The sequence below is a fragment of the Oncorhynchus masou genome, chromosome 16 (assembly GCF_036934945.1).
Source record: "Oncorhynchus masou masou isolate Uvic2021 chromosome 16, UVic_Omas_1.1, whole genome shotgun sequence".
Classification (NCBI taxonomy): domain Eukaryota; kingdom Metazoa; phylum Chordata; class Actinopteri; order Salmoniformes; family Salmonidae; genus Oncorhynchus; species Oncorhynchus masou.
In genome coordinates, this window is record NC_088227.1 from 26207066 (window position 1) to 26224460 (window position 17395).

The 17395-nt window shown below is 44.5% G+C and overlaps 1 protein-coding gene across 3 annotated transcripts in view; it reads left to right on the forward strand.

Annotated features, from left to right (window-relative positions):
• Window positions 1–17395, forward strand: part of LOC135557756 (SAM and SH3 domain-containing protein 1-like) — a 321252-nt gene that overhangs the window by 153697 nt on the left and 150160 nt on the right. The gene's annotated exons all lie outside the window — the stretch shown is intronic.

The following is a 17395-nucleotide window of genomic DNA, read 5'->3' on the forward strand; positions in this document are numbered from 1 at the left end:
CAGAGAATCTTGTTTCTCATGGTCTGAGAGTCCTTTAGGTACATTTTGGCAAACTCCAAGCTGGCTGTCATGTGCCTTTTACTGAGGAGTGGCTTCTGTCTGGCCACTCTACCATAAAGGCCTGATTGATGGAGTGCTGCAGAGATGGTTGTCCTTCCGAAAGGTTCTCCCATCTCCACAGAGGAACTCTGGAGATCTGTCAGAGTGACCATTGGGTTCTTAGTCATCTCCCTGACCAAGGTCCTTCTCCCCCGATTGCTCAGTTTGGCTGGGCGGCCAGCTCTAGGAAGAGTCTTGGTGGTTCCAAAATTCTTCCATTTCAGAATAATGGACCCACTGTGTTCTTGGGGACCTTCAATGCTGCAGACATTTTTTGGTACCCTTCCTCAGATCTGTGCCTCGGCACAATCTTGTCTTGGAGCTCTACGGACAATGTCTTCGACCTCAATGCTTGGTTTTTGCTATGACATGCACTGTCAACTGTGGGACCTTATATAGACAGGTGTTTGCCTTTCCAAATCATGTCCAATCTATTACATTTTCCACAGGTGGACTCCAATCAAGTTGTAGAAACATCTCAAGGATGATCAATGGAAGAAGGATGCACCTGAACTCAATTTCGAGTCTCATAACAAAGGATCTGAATACTGTAATTATGTAAATAAGATATTTTATTTTTATAGATTTTTTTATCAAGTTGAACCTGTTTTCGCTTTGCCATTATGAGGTATTGTGTGTAAATGGATGAAGAAAAACATTTTGGGAATCCATTTTAGAGTTGTTGTAACGTAACAAATGTGGAAAAAAGGAAGGGATCTGAATACTGTCCTATTGCACTGTATGCTGTGTTCATTTTGTATGTTTTGTTCTATGGTGTTTTGTATGCCTATCAGGTGTCCTGAGGTGGTGTTTAAGACGAAAGCTTCAGCAGGTGTATGTCCCTGTTGTTCCAGTCAGGTGTGTGTGTGTGTGTGTGTGTGTGTGTGTGTGTGTGTGTGTGTGTGTGTGTGTGTGTGTGTGTGTGTGTGTGTGTGTCTGTACGGGTGTGTGTGTGGAGGAGAGAAGCACCCGCGAGGGAAGAGCTTCGCTGAGCACGATTGCGCAGCAGGACCTAGTCCCAATGGATGAAAGCGTAGCACAGCGGGGAAACACACAGTGCACAGTGCTTAGTTTGCCCACTCATTTAGCCGAGAGCAGTGTCCCAGTCAGAGTATTCTCCGAGCTGCATTCCCAATCCTCCCAGTATGCAAAACCAATCCAAATGGTTTCCCATTGGCATTAAATATGTATTAGCCAGCCCTTTCATCTATGGAGCCGAGTATAACTTTTGTGTCAGAATTCCTCAGGATATTTTCTGATACATGCCATGGCCAATTTTGTATCTTCTTCTTTTAATTAAAAGAGGAATGAGGTCTGCAGAAAGAGGGCTAATCTTTATTAATTGGAATTTCTGGGCCACTGGGTTGCTGGGGGCTCGTTATAACACACGCCCATCCGCCCACAGAGCCACGAGACGATCCATTTCTCCTCAATTAGCCTGGAAACCATCTGAAAACCTTTGGAAAAGGTGACTGTGAAAAATGAGGCTTCTCACCATAACAGAATTGATACATTTCTGCCTGATATGTCAGTCTGTGGCAAGGCTTTTCAGAGGGAATAGGCCTGGTTGCATTGTGGTGGCGGCAGGAGCGATGGAGGTGGCAGAGACCTTTAGGTATGAAAGGCCTACATCCCTCAGCCTGTCTGTAAGCCGGCTCAGATGTTAAAGGAGGCCTCCAGGGTTCAGTCTAGCTCCACGACAGGCCCATCAATCACCTCTCAGAGCGAAGGCAGGGAATGCACCTCCCGTGCCAACTCCGCAGCGAAACGCTCCCTCTTTTTCTCTCACAGCATTCCAGGTGGGCGATTCCCAGCGCTCCGACACACGGCGTTCCGGGCGTTCCGGGCTCCCACTCCCTGCCGGCCTCGGCCCCGTGCCCAGCTGCTCCCTCTGGATTATCCCTCCATCTGTAATTAAACCCAGCCAAGGAGAACTGCTGTGCTGCTGCTGCAGACTGGAGACTAGACACTGGAGTGCAGAGATGGGATGGCATCACACATTTATATTTCATCAGAAAGGCCTTCACCTGTGGTCTTGCTGTCACTGGTCTCACGGTGTAGGTGTGGTTGTGTGTGTGTCTGTGTGTAAGGGTTGTGTGCGTATGTGTCTGTAAGCCTGGTTGAGTGTGCCAAGACACACATGTCAGCTCTGCGTGTGCGTGTGCGTGTGCGTGTGTGTGTGTGTGTGTGTGGTAGCCAAGATGTGTGTGGGTGTGTGTATGCAATGCATGAAAACAATATATTTCCTGCTTCCTCAAGCCACGCTATCACTCACCCTCTCCACACTTTATGAAATGTAAATCAATCAATCAAATGTATTTCATAAAGCCCTTTTTACATCATCAGTTGTCACAAATTTCTTTACGAATACCCAGCCTAAAACCCAGAAGAGCAAGCAATGCAGATGTAGAAACGCATTGGCTACTGCATGTTATAAATCTAACATTTCACATACATCTCTCATGTCTTCACCGTCCTCTCTCTCTCTCTCCGTCTCAGACCTGACCATTTAGATTCCTGTGTTTTAGATTCCTAACCCCTGCTGGGCTGTGACTCCTCTCTTTTGGAATTGGACAGGATTGGAGCCTGTCGCCGTAATGGGGTCTGTGACCTGCCTTGGCTATCACAGCTGCAGCAGTTTTATGCTTTGATTTACCAAACACACTCTGCCACACTCCCTCAAGGGCAGCGCCCAGCCTCCAGTAACGTATAGGGCAGGGGCTTTCCATTTTTCCACGGTCTGGAGCCTGCTGGTTCTCTGTTCTACCTGATAATTAATTGAACCCACCTGGTGCACCTGGTGTCCCAGGTCTAAATCAGTCCCTGATTAAACGCAATGAAAAAAAACACATTGAAACTGGCTTTGAGGTCCAGAGTTGATGTTGAGGGGTATGGGGTTTGTTTATCAACATGGCAGTATACTTTACATTGATTATTTTAAACAACCACTGCATTAGTGTCCTGTATATAGATTGATGATACATCCACAGGATGACACCCTTGACAAATATAATAACCTGAGATGTATGTGGATATAAATACATTAAAGTACTAAGTTACAAAAAAAATATTTTGATTAATCTCACAACAGAGCCCATCAAAATCAACATTTCAACATGTTGATAAACTGGACGTTATACAGGACCCATGTGTCACACAAAGAAAAACATGTGATTGGTCTTAAACGTGAAAATGTTTCCATTCCTCCAACAGTGGACTGTACTTAGCTGTAATCATGGCAGCTGTGAGCCACTGAGTGGACCATTCAGGGTGATGGTAATGACAGTGGACAGTCCAACAATAGCACCTATCAGCCATGCAATCACAACTAAATTCTCCAGTCTTTTACAACATAGTGGCGTCGTGTCTTTGGCTATGCCGGGTTAAGTGATATGACATGCTATTCTATAAAATAATGTATCCGTAATTAATATTACCTGATTGAGCTAATCATGTAAATGTAATTAACTAGAGAGTCGGGGCACCACAAAATAATATTTATAGAACTGTTATCTTCCAAATAAACTCTTAAAGACCTAGTAATATTTTACATCAATAGCAGACAATATTAATTGTCACCTTAATTCATGTCATGCGGGATGGTGGGTGAGGAAGGAATCAGGCACAGAGAGTTCCACTGGAAAAGGTGCACTTTAATGTGGCACAAAAATGAACATGCCCAAAACACAGGGCGCGGACAATAATGTGGACCACCCACAACACAGGGTGCCAGGTCCAGAAATATATCGCCTCTACCTAATGCACACATGTAACATAAATACAATCCCGCACAAAACTTACTTCCGGCGCCGACAGAGATGGCCGCCTCGCTTCGCGTTCCTAGGAAACTATGCAGTTTTTTGTTTTTTTTACGTGTTATTTCTTACATTAGTACCCCAGGTCATCTTAGGTTTCATTACATACAGTCGAGAAGAACTACTGTATATAAGATCAGCGTCAACTCACCATCAGTACGACCAAGAATATGTTTTTCGCGACGCGGATCCTGTGTTCTGCCTTACTAACAGGACAACGGAATGGATCGCATGCAGCGACCCAAAAGAAACGACTCCGAAAAAGAGGGAAACGAGGAGGCCTTCTGGTCAGACTACGGAGACGGGCACATCGTGCCCCACTTCCTAGCATTCTTCTTGCCAATGTCCAGTCTCTTGACAACAAGGTTGATGAAATCCGAGCAAGGGTAGCATTCCAGAGGGACATCAGAGACTGTAACGTTCTGTGCTTCACGGAAACATGGCTCACTGGAGAGACGCTATCCGAAGCGGTGCAGCCAACGGGTTTCTCCACGCATCGCGCCGACAGAAACAAACACCTTTCTGGTAAGAAGAGGGGTGGGGGTGTATGCCTTATGGCTAACGAGGCTGATACCTGCCTACAGACAAAAACTAAAAAAAGAAGCTCCCACGCTGAGGTCTGTCCAACGCTGGTCCGACCAAGCTGACTCCACACTCCAAGACTGCTTCCATCACGTGGACTGGGACATGTTTCGTATTGCGTCAGATAACAACATTGACGAATACGCTGATTCGGTGTGCGAGTTCATTAGAATGTGCGTTGAAGATGTCGTTCCCATAGCAACGATTAAAACATTCCCTAACCAGAAATCGTGGATTGATGGCAGCATTCGCGTGAAACTGAAAGCGCGAACCACTGCTTTCAATCAGGGCAAGGTGTCTGGTAACATGACTGAATACAAACAGTGCAGCTATTCCCTCCGTAAGGCTATCAAACTCGCTAAATGTCAGTACAGAGACAAAGTAGAATCTCAATTCAACGGCTGAGACACAAGAGGCATGTGGCAGGGTCTACAGTCAATCACGGACTACAGGAAGAAATCCAGCCCAGTCACGGACCAGGATGTCTTGCTCCCAGGCAGACTAAATCACTTTTTTGCCCGCTTTGAGGACAATACAGTGCCACTGACACGGCCTGCAACGGAAACATGCGGTCTCTCCTTCACTGCAGCCGAGGTGAGTAAAACATTTAAACGTGTTAACCCTCGCAAGGCTGCAGGCCCAGACGGCATCCCCAGCCGCACCCTCAGAGTATGCGCAGACCAGCTGGCTGGTGTGTTTACGGACATATTCAATCAATCCATATACCAGTCTGCTGTTCCCACATGCTTCAAGAGGGCCACCATTGTTCCTGTTCTCAAGAAAGCTAAGGTAACTGAGCTAAACGACTACCGCCCCGTAGCACTCACTTCCGTCATCATGAAGTGCTTTGAGAGACTAGTCAAGGACCATATCACCTCCACCCTACCTGACACCCTAGACCCACTCCAATTTGCTTACCGCCCAAATAGGTCCACAGACGATGCAATCTCAACCACACTGCACACTGCCCTAAACCATCTGGACAAGAGGAATACCTATGTGAGAATGCTGTTCATCGACTACAGCTCGGCATTCAACACCATAGTACCCTCCAAGCTCGTCATCAAGCTCGAGACCCTGGGTCTCGACCCCGCCCTGTGCAACTGGGTACTGGACTTCCTGACGGGCCGCCCCCAGGTGGTGAGGGTAGGTAACAACATCTCCTCCCCGCTGATCCTCAACACTGGGGCCCCACAAGGGTGTGTTCTGAGCCCTCTCCTGTACTCCCTGTTCACCCATGACTGCGTGGCCACGCATGCCTCCAACTCAATCATCAAGTTTGCGGACGACACAACAGTGGTAGGCTTGATTACCAACAACGACGAGACGGCCTACAAGAAGGAGGTGAGGGCCCTCGGAGTGTGGTGTCAGGAAAATAACCTCACACTCAACGTCAACAAAACTAAGGAGATGATTGTGGACTTCAGGAAACAGCAGAGGGAACACCCCCTATCCACATCGATGGAACAGTAGTGGAGAGAGTAGCAAGTTTTAAGTTCCTCGGCATACACATCACAGACAAACTGAATTGGTCCACTCACACAGACAGCATCGTGAAGAAGGCGCAGCAGCGCCTCTTCAACCTCAGGAGGCTGAAGAAATTCGGCTTGTCACCAAAAGCACTCACAAACTTCTACAGATGCACAATCGAGAGCATCCTGGCGGGCTGTATCACCACCTGGTACGGCAACTGCTCCGCCCTCAACCGTAAGGCTCTCCAGAGGGTAGTGAGGTCTGCACAACGCATCACCGGGGGCAAACTACCTGCCCTCCAGGACACCTACACCACCCGATGTTACAGGAAGGCCATAAAGATCATCAAGGACATCAAACACCCGAGCCACTGCCTGTTCACCCCGCTATCATCCAGAAGGCGAGGTCAGTACAGGTGCATCAAAGCTGGGACCGAGAGACTGAAAAACAGCTTCTATCTCAAGGCCATCAGACTGCTAAACAGCCACCACTAACATTGAGTGGCTGCTGCCAACACACTGACACTGACTCAACTCCAGCCACTTTAATAATGGGAATTGATGGGAAATGATGTAAATATATCACTAGCCACTTTAAACAATGCTACCTTATATAATGTTACTTACCCTACATTATTCATCTCATATGCATACGTATATACTGTACTCTATATCATCGACTGCATCCTTATGTAATACATGTATCACTAGCCACTTTAACTATGCCACTTTGTTTACATACTCATCTCATATGTATATACTGTACTCGATACCATCTACTGTATCTTGCCTATACTGCTCTGTACCATCACTCATTCATATATCCTTATGTACATATTCTTTATCCCCTTACACTGTGTATAAGACAGTAGTTTAGGAATTGTTAGTTAGATTACTTGTTGGTTATTACTGCATTGTCGGAACTAGAAGCACAAGCATTTTGCTACACTCGCATTAACATCTGCTAACCATGTGTATGTGACAAATAAAATTTGATTTGATTTGAATTTAATTTGATTTGATTTGATTTGAAAACAAGGGTGGGTACACGTACTTTAAATAAGGAAGCCCATTAAGCACATACAACAGGACACAGGTGAAACTAATAAGACAAAACAAACAAACAACAAAACAGGGATGGGTGGCGGCTAGTAGGCCAGTGACGACGACCGCCGAGCGCTGCCCGAACAGGCAGGGGAGCCACCTTCAGTGGAAGTCGTGACAATTCAGTCTCAACTGAAACTTGTAAATTCTTGGTTATCTTCACGAACCCTGGCTAACAAGTTGAATCAGCAATACAAAATTGGGTTTAGTTATTTATTTACTAAATACCTAAGTAATCACAAGTACAAATTACGTCATAAAAGAAAACGTCCCTAGCGGGCGGAACAGATATGACAGCTTGTTACACAAAAGAAAAGAGGCTGGGTTTGAGTGAAAGAGCGGGAAGACTGAGGAACAAAGGGCGAAGCTGTGCTATCTTAAATACAGTATCTTATGCATTCTAAATTACCGCCCATTTAGAAAAGGAATTATTATTATTAAAAGGAGTTATTATCTGAACCATTCTGACATCGGACCGTCGTCCTCACATCCTCGGAACTGGAGGTTATATTGTCGTCATATAGGAAGGGAGAAAAGGGGTGTGTTTCATAGTTTACAACCTATGACACTTCACCTGGGGGGGCCACTGAGTCATGCCTAATTCACTCATGAAAACCCAATTCTCAAATTTTAGATGCTTAAATCACATTTCATCCCATCACGAATAATTTCATATTCAAACATTTAAATTGAACAACAATTCCATGTGAATCTGTTAACTCTAATGTGTAGACTTTACACTGAAGAGTTTATGTCATCTTATCACTGATGAGAATGCCTCAGATGACAACCAAACTGACATCATATTCATTAAGTACCACTGCATATGTTCAATTGGTCGGATTACCAGAATTTAGTTCATTTCCCCCCACCTTCTGATGTTCCCAGAATCTCTATGTTAACCAAGGGGTTTTCAAATGTAACATCAGTAGGGTAGAGAGAGGAAAAAGGGGGGAGAGGTATTTATGACTGTCATAAACCTACCCCCAGGCCAACGTCATGACAGTGGTAACCTGTATGTTTATGTATGCATGTGAATAGTAGAAGTTCACACTAAAATATAGATGTTGGATCTTAATTTGACCAGTTTCTCGCAGTAAAAGTACAAGTAAAAGACACTTTATTATTTAAAAAATTCTAATGGGAAATGAGTTTTGATAGGGTTTAGTAGACTATAGTTTATATGTGAGATCTAGTGGGAGACAGAGAACAGCAGGTTTTAAGTGAATTTAGGTAAATCATGAGGCTCATTTGATTTCATCACAGTGAATAGACAGCGATGACGCAACTGCACTCCCAAGTTTGCATACAATATTTAATATAGGACAGCATAATGACCAATAGTAGTGAGCCAGTAAACTAGTAATAGCCAGTGGTAAGACATTGGTGTGAGTTATGAACTGCTGGGATAGTGAAAAACCACTTGATACGTTTTCAGGAGCTGCTTTCTTGTCACAGTCATCATGTCACAGTCTATTAATTAATAGAGAACAACATGGCAGTCACAGCAACACACAGACACGCACAGATTACACGCACACACACACACACTACGCACACTACATGGTAAATCTCCTACTCACTGTGTGTGGATCCCTTTGGGGGGACTCATAGTTCTCATACATTAATGTATAGAGCAGAAGGAGGTATGGAGTTTTGCTTGGTGATTTTGTTATATCAGTGTTCTGAACATAACTGAATCTCACCTCCAGGCTAGATTACTCCTTCATCAGCAGGCTCTCTCTGCAGTACTGGAGTCTTAGTGAACTGAAGTAAGTGTTGTTTTGTTAATATACTGTGACTGAAGTACTGTAGGTGTGCCCAGGACAATCCAAAATGGGGATGAGAGTGGAGAAAGAGGGATGAAGTTTATGCTTTATTCAGCTGGTACAAATACTCAGGTTCAGCAAAGCATATTAAACTAGCTTGCATCGCCCTAAACAGAAACTCTCCTTGAGAGAGAGAGGGGACTCCCCACTGTGGGCTGTAAGCTGCAAGAGAAAGAGGGAGAAGGAGAAGGAGAGAGAGAGAAAAGAGAGAAGAGAGAGAAAAGAGAGAAGAGAGAGAAAAAAGAGAGAGAGATTGTGTCTGTCTGCGTGTGAGGTGGTGTGTGTGTGCTAAGAGAGCTCAGCAAAGCATATTAAACCAGCTGACATCACCCTCCACCAAAACTCTGAGTGAGACAGAGACAGAGATAGAGAGAGAGAGGTAAAGGATTTGAATCTTCAGATTTTTGTTGAATGCAGCGTCAAAATAAGGTGCAAAAACATTTATTCCGGGACACCAACTATGGCACCATTGAATTGCAGATAATCTGTCTAACCCTAGAATAGAGGTATCTTCCTATTCTGCTTCTTGGACAGACAAGGCACCCAGTGGATTCTCTAGCAGCCTCCAGGAACATTGAATTAGGAGTTGAGGAAAGCACTTGATCTGTCTTCATGCTCTTTTAATTACACATGGCTGGGTGGGTTCCAATCCCCAGAGACCAACTGGTAATTCACACACATCAGAAGGACCACAACCTTCGACTCGCCTGCCTAAAATCTAATAAAAAATTAAATACAATTGTTTTTGTCACGTGCTCCAACTACAACTGTTGTACAACTTACCATGGGGGAGGACATTTGATGAATTGTTCAGCAGTCTTATAGCTTGGGGGTAGAAGCTGTTAAGGAGCCTTTTGGTCCTAGACTTGGCACTCCGATACTGCTTGCCATGCGGTAGCAGAAGGAACAGTCTATGACTTGGGTGACTTGAATCTTTGACAATTGTTTTGGGCCTTCCTTTGACACCGCCTGGTATAGAGTTCCTGGGTGTCAGGAAGCTTGGCCCCAGTGATTTACTGGGCCGTACGAACTACCCTCTGTAGTACCTTGCGGTCGGAGGCTGAGCAGTTGCCAAACCTGGCAGTGATGCAACCAGTCAGGATGCTCTCGATGGTGCAGCTGTAGAACTTTTTGAGGATCTAAGGACCCATGCCAAATCTTTTCATTCTCCTGAGGGGGAATAGGCATTGTCTTGCCCTCTTTACGACTGTCTTGGTGTGTTTGGACCATGATAGTTTGTTGGTGATGTTGACACTAAGGAACTTGAAACTCTGGACCCGCTCCACTACAGCCCCGTTGATGTTAATGGGGGCCTGTTCGGCCTGCCTTTTCCTGTAGTCCATGATCAGCTCCTTTGTCTTGCTCACATTGAGGGAGAGGTTGTTGTCCTGGCACCTCCTCCCTATAGGCTGTCTCATCGTTGTCGGTGATCAGGCCTACCACTGTTGTGTCATCAGCAAACTTAATGTTGGTGTTGGAGTCGTGCTTGGCCACGCAGTTGTGGGTGAACAGGGAATACAGGAGGGGACTGAGTCCAGGATCCAGTTGCAGAGGGAGGTGTTTAGTCCCAGGGTCCTTAGCTTAGTGATGAGCTGATATCACCCTACCCTACCTAAACAGCCCTGAGAGAGAAAGAGTTGGGTGGAAGACAGAGAACAGACCAGAGAGAGAGAAAGTGAGAGACCCGAAAAGGAGAGATGGAGACATCTCCCTTCCCTCAGGGCAGCGTAGGGTTAAAGCAGGGAGTGCATGCCTACACACAGGAGGCCAGAGGCGGCTGGCATCATTCCAAAGCAGCATTGCTCACTGTATTTAAATGAACCCAAAGTGGAGACTGAGGAGAATCGCCAACACCACACAACTGCCAGCCTGATCCCCCTTCATATGACTGTAACTCTAATGTGCATATCATAGGTAGGGCTATGTATACTGTTAGTTTATCCTGGCCAGGCCACATTCTAAGGAAAAACTCCTGGCCCTACTGTTATGATGTTTATGTTACCAGCCTTGTGGTTTCCCCAGAAGAGTGAGGTCTGATAACATTATCACAGTCTTCCAAAAGACTGCAGAGCTCTAGCAGTCAGCTGATTTAGATCATTGACCAGATGCAGTGTGAACATACTGAATGATCAGTCTCGCTTGCCAGCTGAGCTTTGGGGTTTTGGCCTTTACCTACTACAGCTGGACAATGTGCCAGGTATCAGAAAGAAACAAAGTGTTGCAGCTTCAAAGGTCTCTCACCAGTGCAGTAGTTGTGTGTTTTTGGCTGGTCCTGGTGCCTGTGGGAGATGTACAGTATCTGCATGTGGCTGGGTCACAGTGGGCCTGTCAGTGCTGCTGACGCCATGCAGCCAGCCTCTCACTAATAGGATGTGGACATTGCCCAGTCATGCATGCACACACACACACGCACGCAGGCACACACACACACACACACGCACACAGGCACGCACACACACACACACACACGCACGCACACACGCATGCACTCACACACACACACACGCGCACACACTCACACACACGCACACACACGCACACACGCGCGGGTGCGCACACACACACACGCGCATACATACACACACGGCACGCGCACGCACACACACACACACACACACACACACACACACACACACACACACACACACACAGACACACACACAGGCACACACACACACACACCCACACACACACACACAGACACACACATGCTCTGTTCTTGAGAAGGGAATGTTTCAACTAGTACAGTGACGGTTACAGTCCAGGGGATTCTCTCTCTCATCCTCTCCCTCCCTCCCTCCCTCCCTCCCTCCCTCCCTCCCTCCCTCCCTCCCTCTATCTATCTCCATCTCTTTCTCTCTCCATCTCCACCTCTCTCCCTCTCTCCCTCTCTCGCTCTCTCTCCTCTCTTTCGCTCTTTCCTTCTCCCCTCCTCTCTCTCTGCCTCTCTCTCCCCCTCTCTTTTGCTCTTTCCTTCTCCCCTCCTCTCTCTCTGCCTCTCTCTCCCCCTCTCGCAACTTGGCATTTATTGTCATGAATCTTGCCCTGGAGGCAGAATTGTGCAATTTCTGCTAGATGGCCATGTGCAAAGTCACAAATGGCAATTATGTGTTTGTTTTTTAAAATGAAAACAAAGAAATCGCTTTTTGGTCTTAATTTAAGGTTAGGCATTAGGGTGAGCAGTGTGGTTAAGGTTAGGATTAGGTTTAAAATCTGATTTTATTACTTCGTGGCTGTGCCAGTTAGTGACCACTCTGCAGTTCCCTTTCTTTCTTTCTTTCTTTCTTTCTTTCTTTCTTTCTTTCTTTCTTTCTTTCTTTCTTTCTTTCTTTCTTTCTTTCTTTTTCTTTCTTTCTCTCTCCCTCTCTCTCTCACTCTCTCTACCTATCACCCTTTCACCCTGTGTGGGGTACTTCTAGCAGAGAGGCTTGCTTCAGATGGGTATGGTTTAGTGTGAAATGATGTAACCTACAGGCAATGTCAAGGTGAACTAGTCTAAATGTGTTGTTTCCTACCCCAGTGCTTTGTGCTACTGTACTTCTCCCCACTAAATGAATAGAACCTTGGAGGGTTCCAGCAGGGCTGGCCAGACGATCCCTGAGTCTGACAGAACAGAGGCAGTAATCACAGGCAATCTTCCGCTCTGGAACCCTCTACCCTGGCCTGGGCAGACCCTGGAGACACTTTTCTTGCCCAAAACCTGTGATTTGATATCTTCTACCACAAAGAAGGGCTCAGATGCACAGGGCACCACAGAACACAGCAGTAGGGCAGTTGAGGATGAGAGAGAAGCTATTTTCACAGAGTTAGGAAGTTGGAGACTGATTGTCTCATTTACACCTCACCACCTCTCCACCACTCTTATTCTCATGGCTTTCTCATGACAGGCCTTTCTCTCTGCTTTCTATCTTAAAGCCCTGTTTTACACACTCGTCACAGAGATAATCAGCTGCCACTATCTTTCACGGTTCAGAAGGCCAGAACTGAAATGGGAAAAATATTATTTTCCATTGATGCTCCTTGGTCTTGCAGAAGGGTATCATTTGTTGGGTTTAAAGCTCTGATAGAGGACCCTGTCAGTCCTCTGTCCCATAATCCCCTGTTTCTGTGACTGATCTAATGACATGTCACTCCAGCTCCTGTGACAGAGGACTGAGGTCTGGGAAGGGAAGCGGAGGATATTTGTTTGTAAATCCTCACATAGAAGGATCTTCCAATTGATGCCCACAGAGCAAGGTTTAGACCTATACAGATGTATAATCTTAATTTGAGACAATTTGCTACAATAATCCTGCAGCTACAGGAAATGTTAATTATTATGTGGATTATAATTAATGGGATGAGACATTTTTCTTTTGGGCAAATCAAATCTGAAATTTCGAAGTGGAAATTACAAATTTAAGAATACTTTTTAAAACTGCTTTGCAGGTATATTCTCAGCAACAAAAGAGTGATAAAATGAATATCCTACATCTGTACAGTGATGAGGTCAGATTCAAGCACTCAAACCCCAACAAACAACCTCATGTGTAAGCATAGTTGTCTGTGCAGACTATCATGATACTTTGTGTGTGTGTGTTTCTCAGGACATTTCTGTGGGTTTAAATTGGGAGGATCCTGCGTGTCTGGGTGTCTAGACTAGAGCCCTGTCCAGACTGACACACAACAGTGTGTTGTAATGACTTTCCTCTCTTTAAGATAGCCTGCCGGACTGAACCTCACAAGTGATGTTCTCTCACACCATGTTTGTATAGGCAGCCATGATAGGAGGAGGCTGAGGAGGAGAAGCTACTTGCAGTAGTACTTGGGAGCTGATGATGACCATGTATTGTAAAACCATAACATGAACATGGTTCCTCTATTGGAGCTCATTGAAGCCACAGAAAACTTCCTCATCTGATCAAAAAACTAATGCTTTAGGCTTATAATTTCTTATCCTTATCCTTTCTTATCCTTATCCTTTCTTATCCTTATCCTTATCCTTTCTTATCCTTATCATTTCTTATCATTATCCTTTCTTGTCATTATCCTTATCCTTTCTTATCCTTATCCTTTCTTATCCTTATCCTTTCTTATCATTATCATTTCTTGTCATTATCCTTATCCTTTCTTATCCTTATCCTTATCCTTTCTTATCCTTTCTTATCCTTATCCTTATCCTTTCTTATCCTTATCCTTTCTTATCCGTATCCTTTCTTATCCTCATCCTTTCTTATCATTATCCTTATCCTTTCTTATCCTTATACTTTCTTATCCTTATCCTTTCTTATCCTCATCCTTTCTTATCCTTATCCTTATCCTTATCCTTTCTTATCATTATCCTTTCTTATCCTCATCCTTTCTTATCCTTATCCTTATCCTTATCCTTTCTTATCCTCATCCTTTCTTATCCTTATCCTTTCTTATCCGTATCCTTTCTTATCCTCATCCTTTCTTATCATTATCCTTATCCTTTCTTATCCTTATCCTTTCTTATCCTTATCCTTTCTTATCATTATCCTTTCTTATCCTCATCCTTTCTTATCCTTATCCTTATCCTTATCCTTTCTTATCATTATCCTTATCCTTCACTAATGACTGTAGTGTTACATTAATTGGGCAAACTTGCTCTCTCATTTGCCATGTGCCTTTGCTTTTAGGGAGTTTCTCTGTGTGGTTTTGAAGTACAGTATCTGACTATGTGAACTATATGCAAATGACAAACCCTGTTGGTATTTAAATATATACTGTGCATCTTTAGGTTATTCTGTGGTCTGGTGTGGATGTCTGTTTTTCTCTGTGGTGTGTGTTCTCCCCCATTACAATGATCCAATACTCCCAGGCACAGGCAGCAGTCCTACAGGACTGTGTGTTGGAGACCAGCGCTCTGCTGCCATCTAGTGTTGGCCAGCATCTGCCCTGATGTTAGGACTGCGATAACCTCACCTGTGTGTGTGTGTGTGTGTGTGTGTGTGTGTGTGTGTGTGTGTGTGTGTGTGTGTGTGTGTGTGTGTGTGTGTGTGTGTGTGTGTGTGTGTGTGTGTGTGTGTGTGTGTGTGTGTGTGTGTGTGTGTGTGTGTGTGTGTAAGGTAGCTCATTACTGAGAGTCTATATTAGTGAAGGAGGTCAGTCAGAGTCAATGAACATGCTCTAATTCTTCTCCAATTCCCTTGTGCTCTGCCACTTGTCAGACATTTGCATATAAATTGCTTTAGATATGATGTTCCTGGTAATGGTTTAACGACTACTTGTTTATCATTTATGAACACTTTGGACATTTTTAGGCACAGTAAAGATTTATAGATATAATTTGATGCTCAGAAGAATGTGTATGTGTCTACAGTTGTGGCCAAAAGTTTTGAGAATGACACAATTTAATTTAATTTTCAGAAAGTCTGCTGCCTCAGTTTGTATGATGGCAATTTGCATATACTCCCGAATGTTACGAAGAGTGATCAGATGAATTGCAATTAATTTCAAAGTCCCTCTTTGCCATGCAAATGAACTGAATCCCCAAAAAACATTTCCACTGCATTTCAGCCCTGCCACAAAACGACCAGACGACATGCTGATTGAGTTTGAATAACAGACTGGAAGATTCAAAAAGAGGGTGGTGCTTGGAATCATTGTTCTTCCTCTGTCCATCATGGTTACCTGCAAGGAAACACGTGCCGTCATCATTGCTTTGCACAAAAAGGGCTTCACAGGCAAGGATATTGCTGCCAGTAAGATTGCACCAAAACCAACCATTTATCCGATCATCAAGAACTTCAAGTAGAGGGGTTCAGTTGTTGTGAAGAAGGCTTCAGGGTGCCCAAGAAAGTCCAGCAAGCTCCAGGACCGTCTCCTAAAGTTGATTCAGCTGCGGGATTGGGGCACCACCAGTACAGAGCTTGCTCAGGAATGGTAGCAGGCAGGTGTGAGTGCATCTGCACGTACAGTGAGGCAAAGGCTTTTGGAGGATGGCCTGGTGTCAAGAAGGGCAGCAAAGGAGACACTTCTCTCCAGGAAAAACATCAGGGACAGACTGATATTCTGCAAAAGCTACAGGGATTGGACTGCTGAGGACTGGGGTAAAGTCATTTTCTCTGATGAATCCCCTTACTGATTTTTTGGGGCATCTGGAAAAATGCTTGTCTGGAGAAGACAAGGTGAGCGCTACCATCAGTCCTGTGTCATGCCAACAGTAAAGCATCCTGAGACCATTCATCTGTGGGGTTGATTCTCAGCTCAATCACAATTTTGCCCAAGAACACAGCCATGAATAGTACCATCCTTCGAGAGAAACTTCTCCCAAACATCCAGAAACAGTTAGGTGACAAACAATGACTTTCCCTGCATGATGGAGTACCTTGTTATAAGGCAAAAGTGATAACTAAGTGGCTCGGGGAACAAAACATCAATATGTTGATTCCATGGCCAGGAAACTCCCCAGAACTTAATCCCATTGAGAATGTGTGGTCAATCCTCAAGAGGCGGGTGGACAAACAAAAACCCACAAATTCTGACAAACTCCAAGCATTAATTACGCAAGAATGGGCTGCCATCAGTCAGGATATGCCCCAGAAGTTAATTGACAGCATGCCAGGGGTGGATTGCAAAGGTCTTGAAAAAGAAGTGTCAACACTGCAAAAATTGACTCTTTGCATGAACTTCAAATAATTGTAAATAAAAGCCTTTGACACTTATGAAATGCTTTGTAATTATACTTCAGTATTCCATAGTAACATCTGACAAAAATATCTAAAGACACTGAGGCAGCAGACTTTGTGAAAATTAATATTTGTGTCATTCTCAAAACTTTTGGCCACGACTGTATGTGTGTGTGTGTGTGTGTGTGTGTGTGTGTGTGTGTGTGTGTGTGTGTGTGTGTGTGTGTGTGTGTGTTTGTGTGCGTGTGTGTGTGTTAGAGGTCGGCCGATAAATCGGAATGGCTGATTAATTAGGGCCCATTTCCAATTGTTATGAAAACTTGAAATCGGCCCTAATTAATTGATTTGACACCGATTTGGCCGATTTTTTAAATATACTTTTTTACCCCTTTATTTAACTAGGCAAGTCAGTTAAGAATACATTCTTATTTTCAATGATGGCCTAGGTATGGTGGGTTAACTGCCTTGTTCAGGGGCAGAACGACAGATTTTGACCTTGTCAGCTCAGGGATTCAATCTTGCAACCTTACGGTTAACTAGTCCAACGCTCTAACCACCTGCTTTACATTGCACTCCACGAGGAGCCTGCCTGTTACGCGAATGCAGTAAGAAGCCAAGGTAAATTGCTAGCTTATCTTATAAAAAACTATCAATCAATCAATCATAATCACTAGTTAACTACACATGGTTGATGATATTACTGTTTATCTAGCGTGTCCTGCGTTGCATATAATCGATGCATTGCGCATTCGTGGAAAAAGGACTGTCGTTGCTCCAACGTGTACCTGACCATAAACATCAATGCCTTTCTTAAAATCAATACTCAAGTATATATTATTAAACCTGCATATTTAGTTAATATT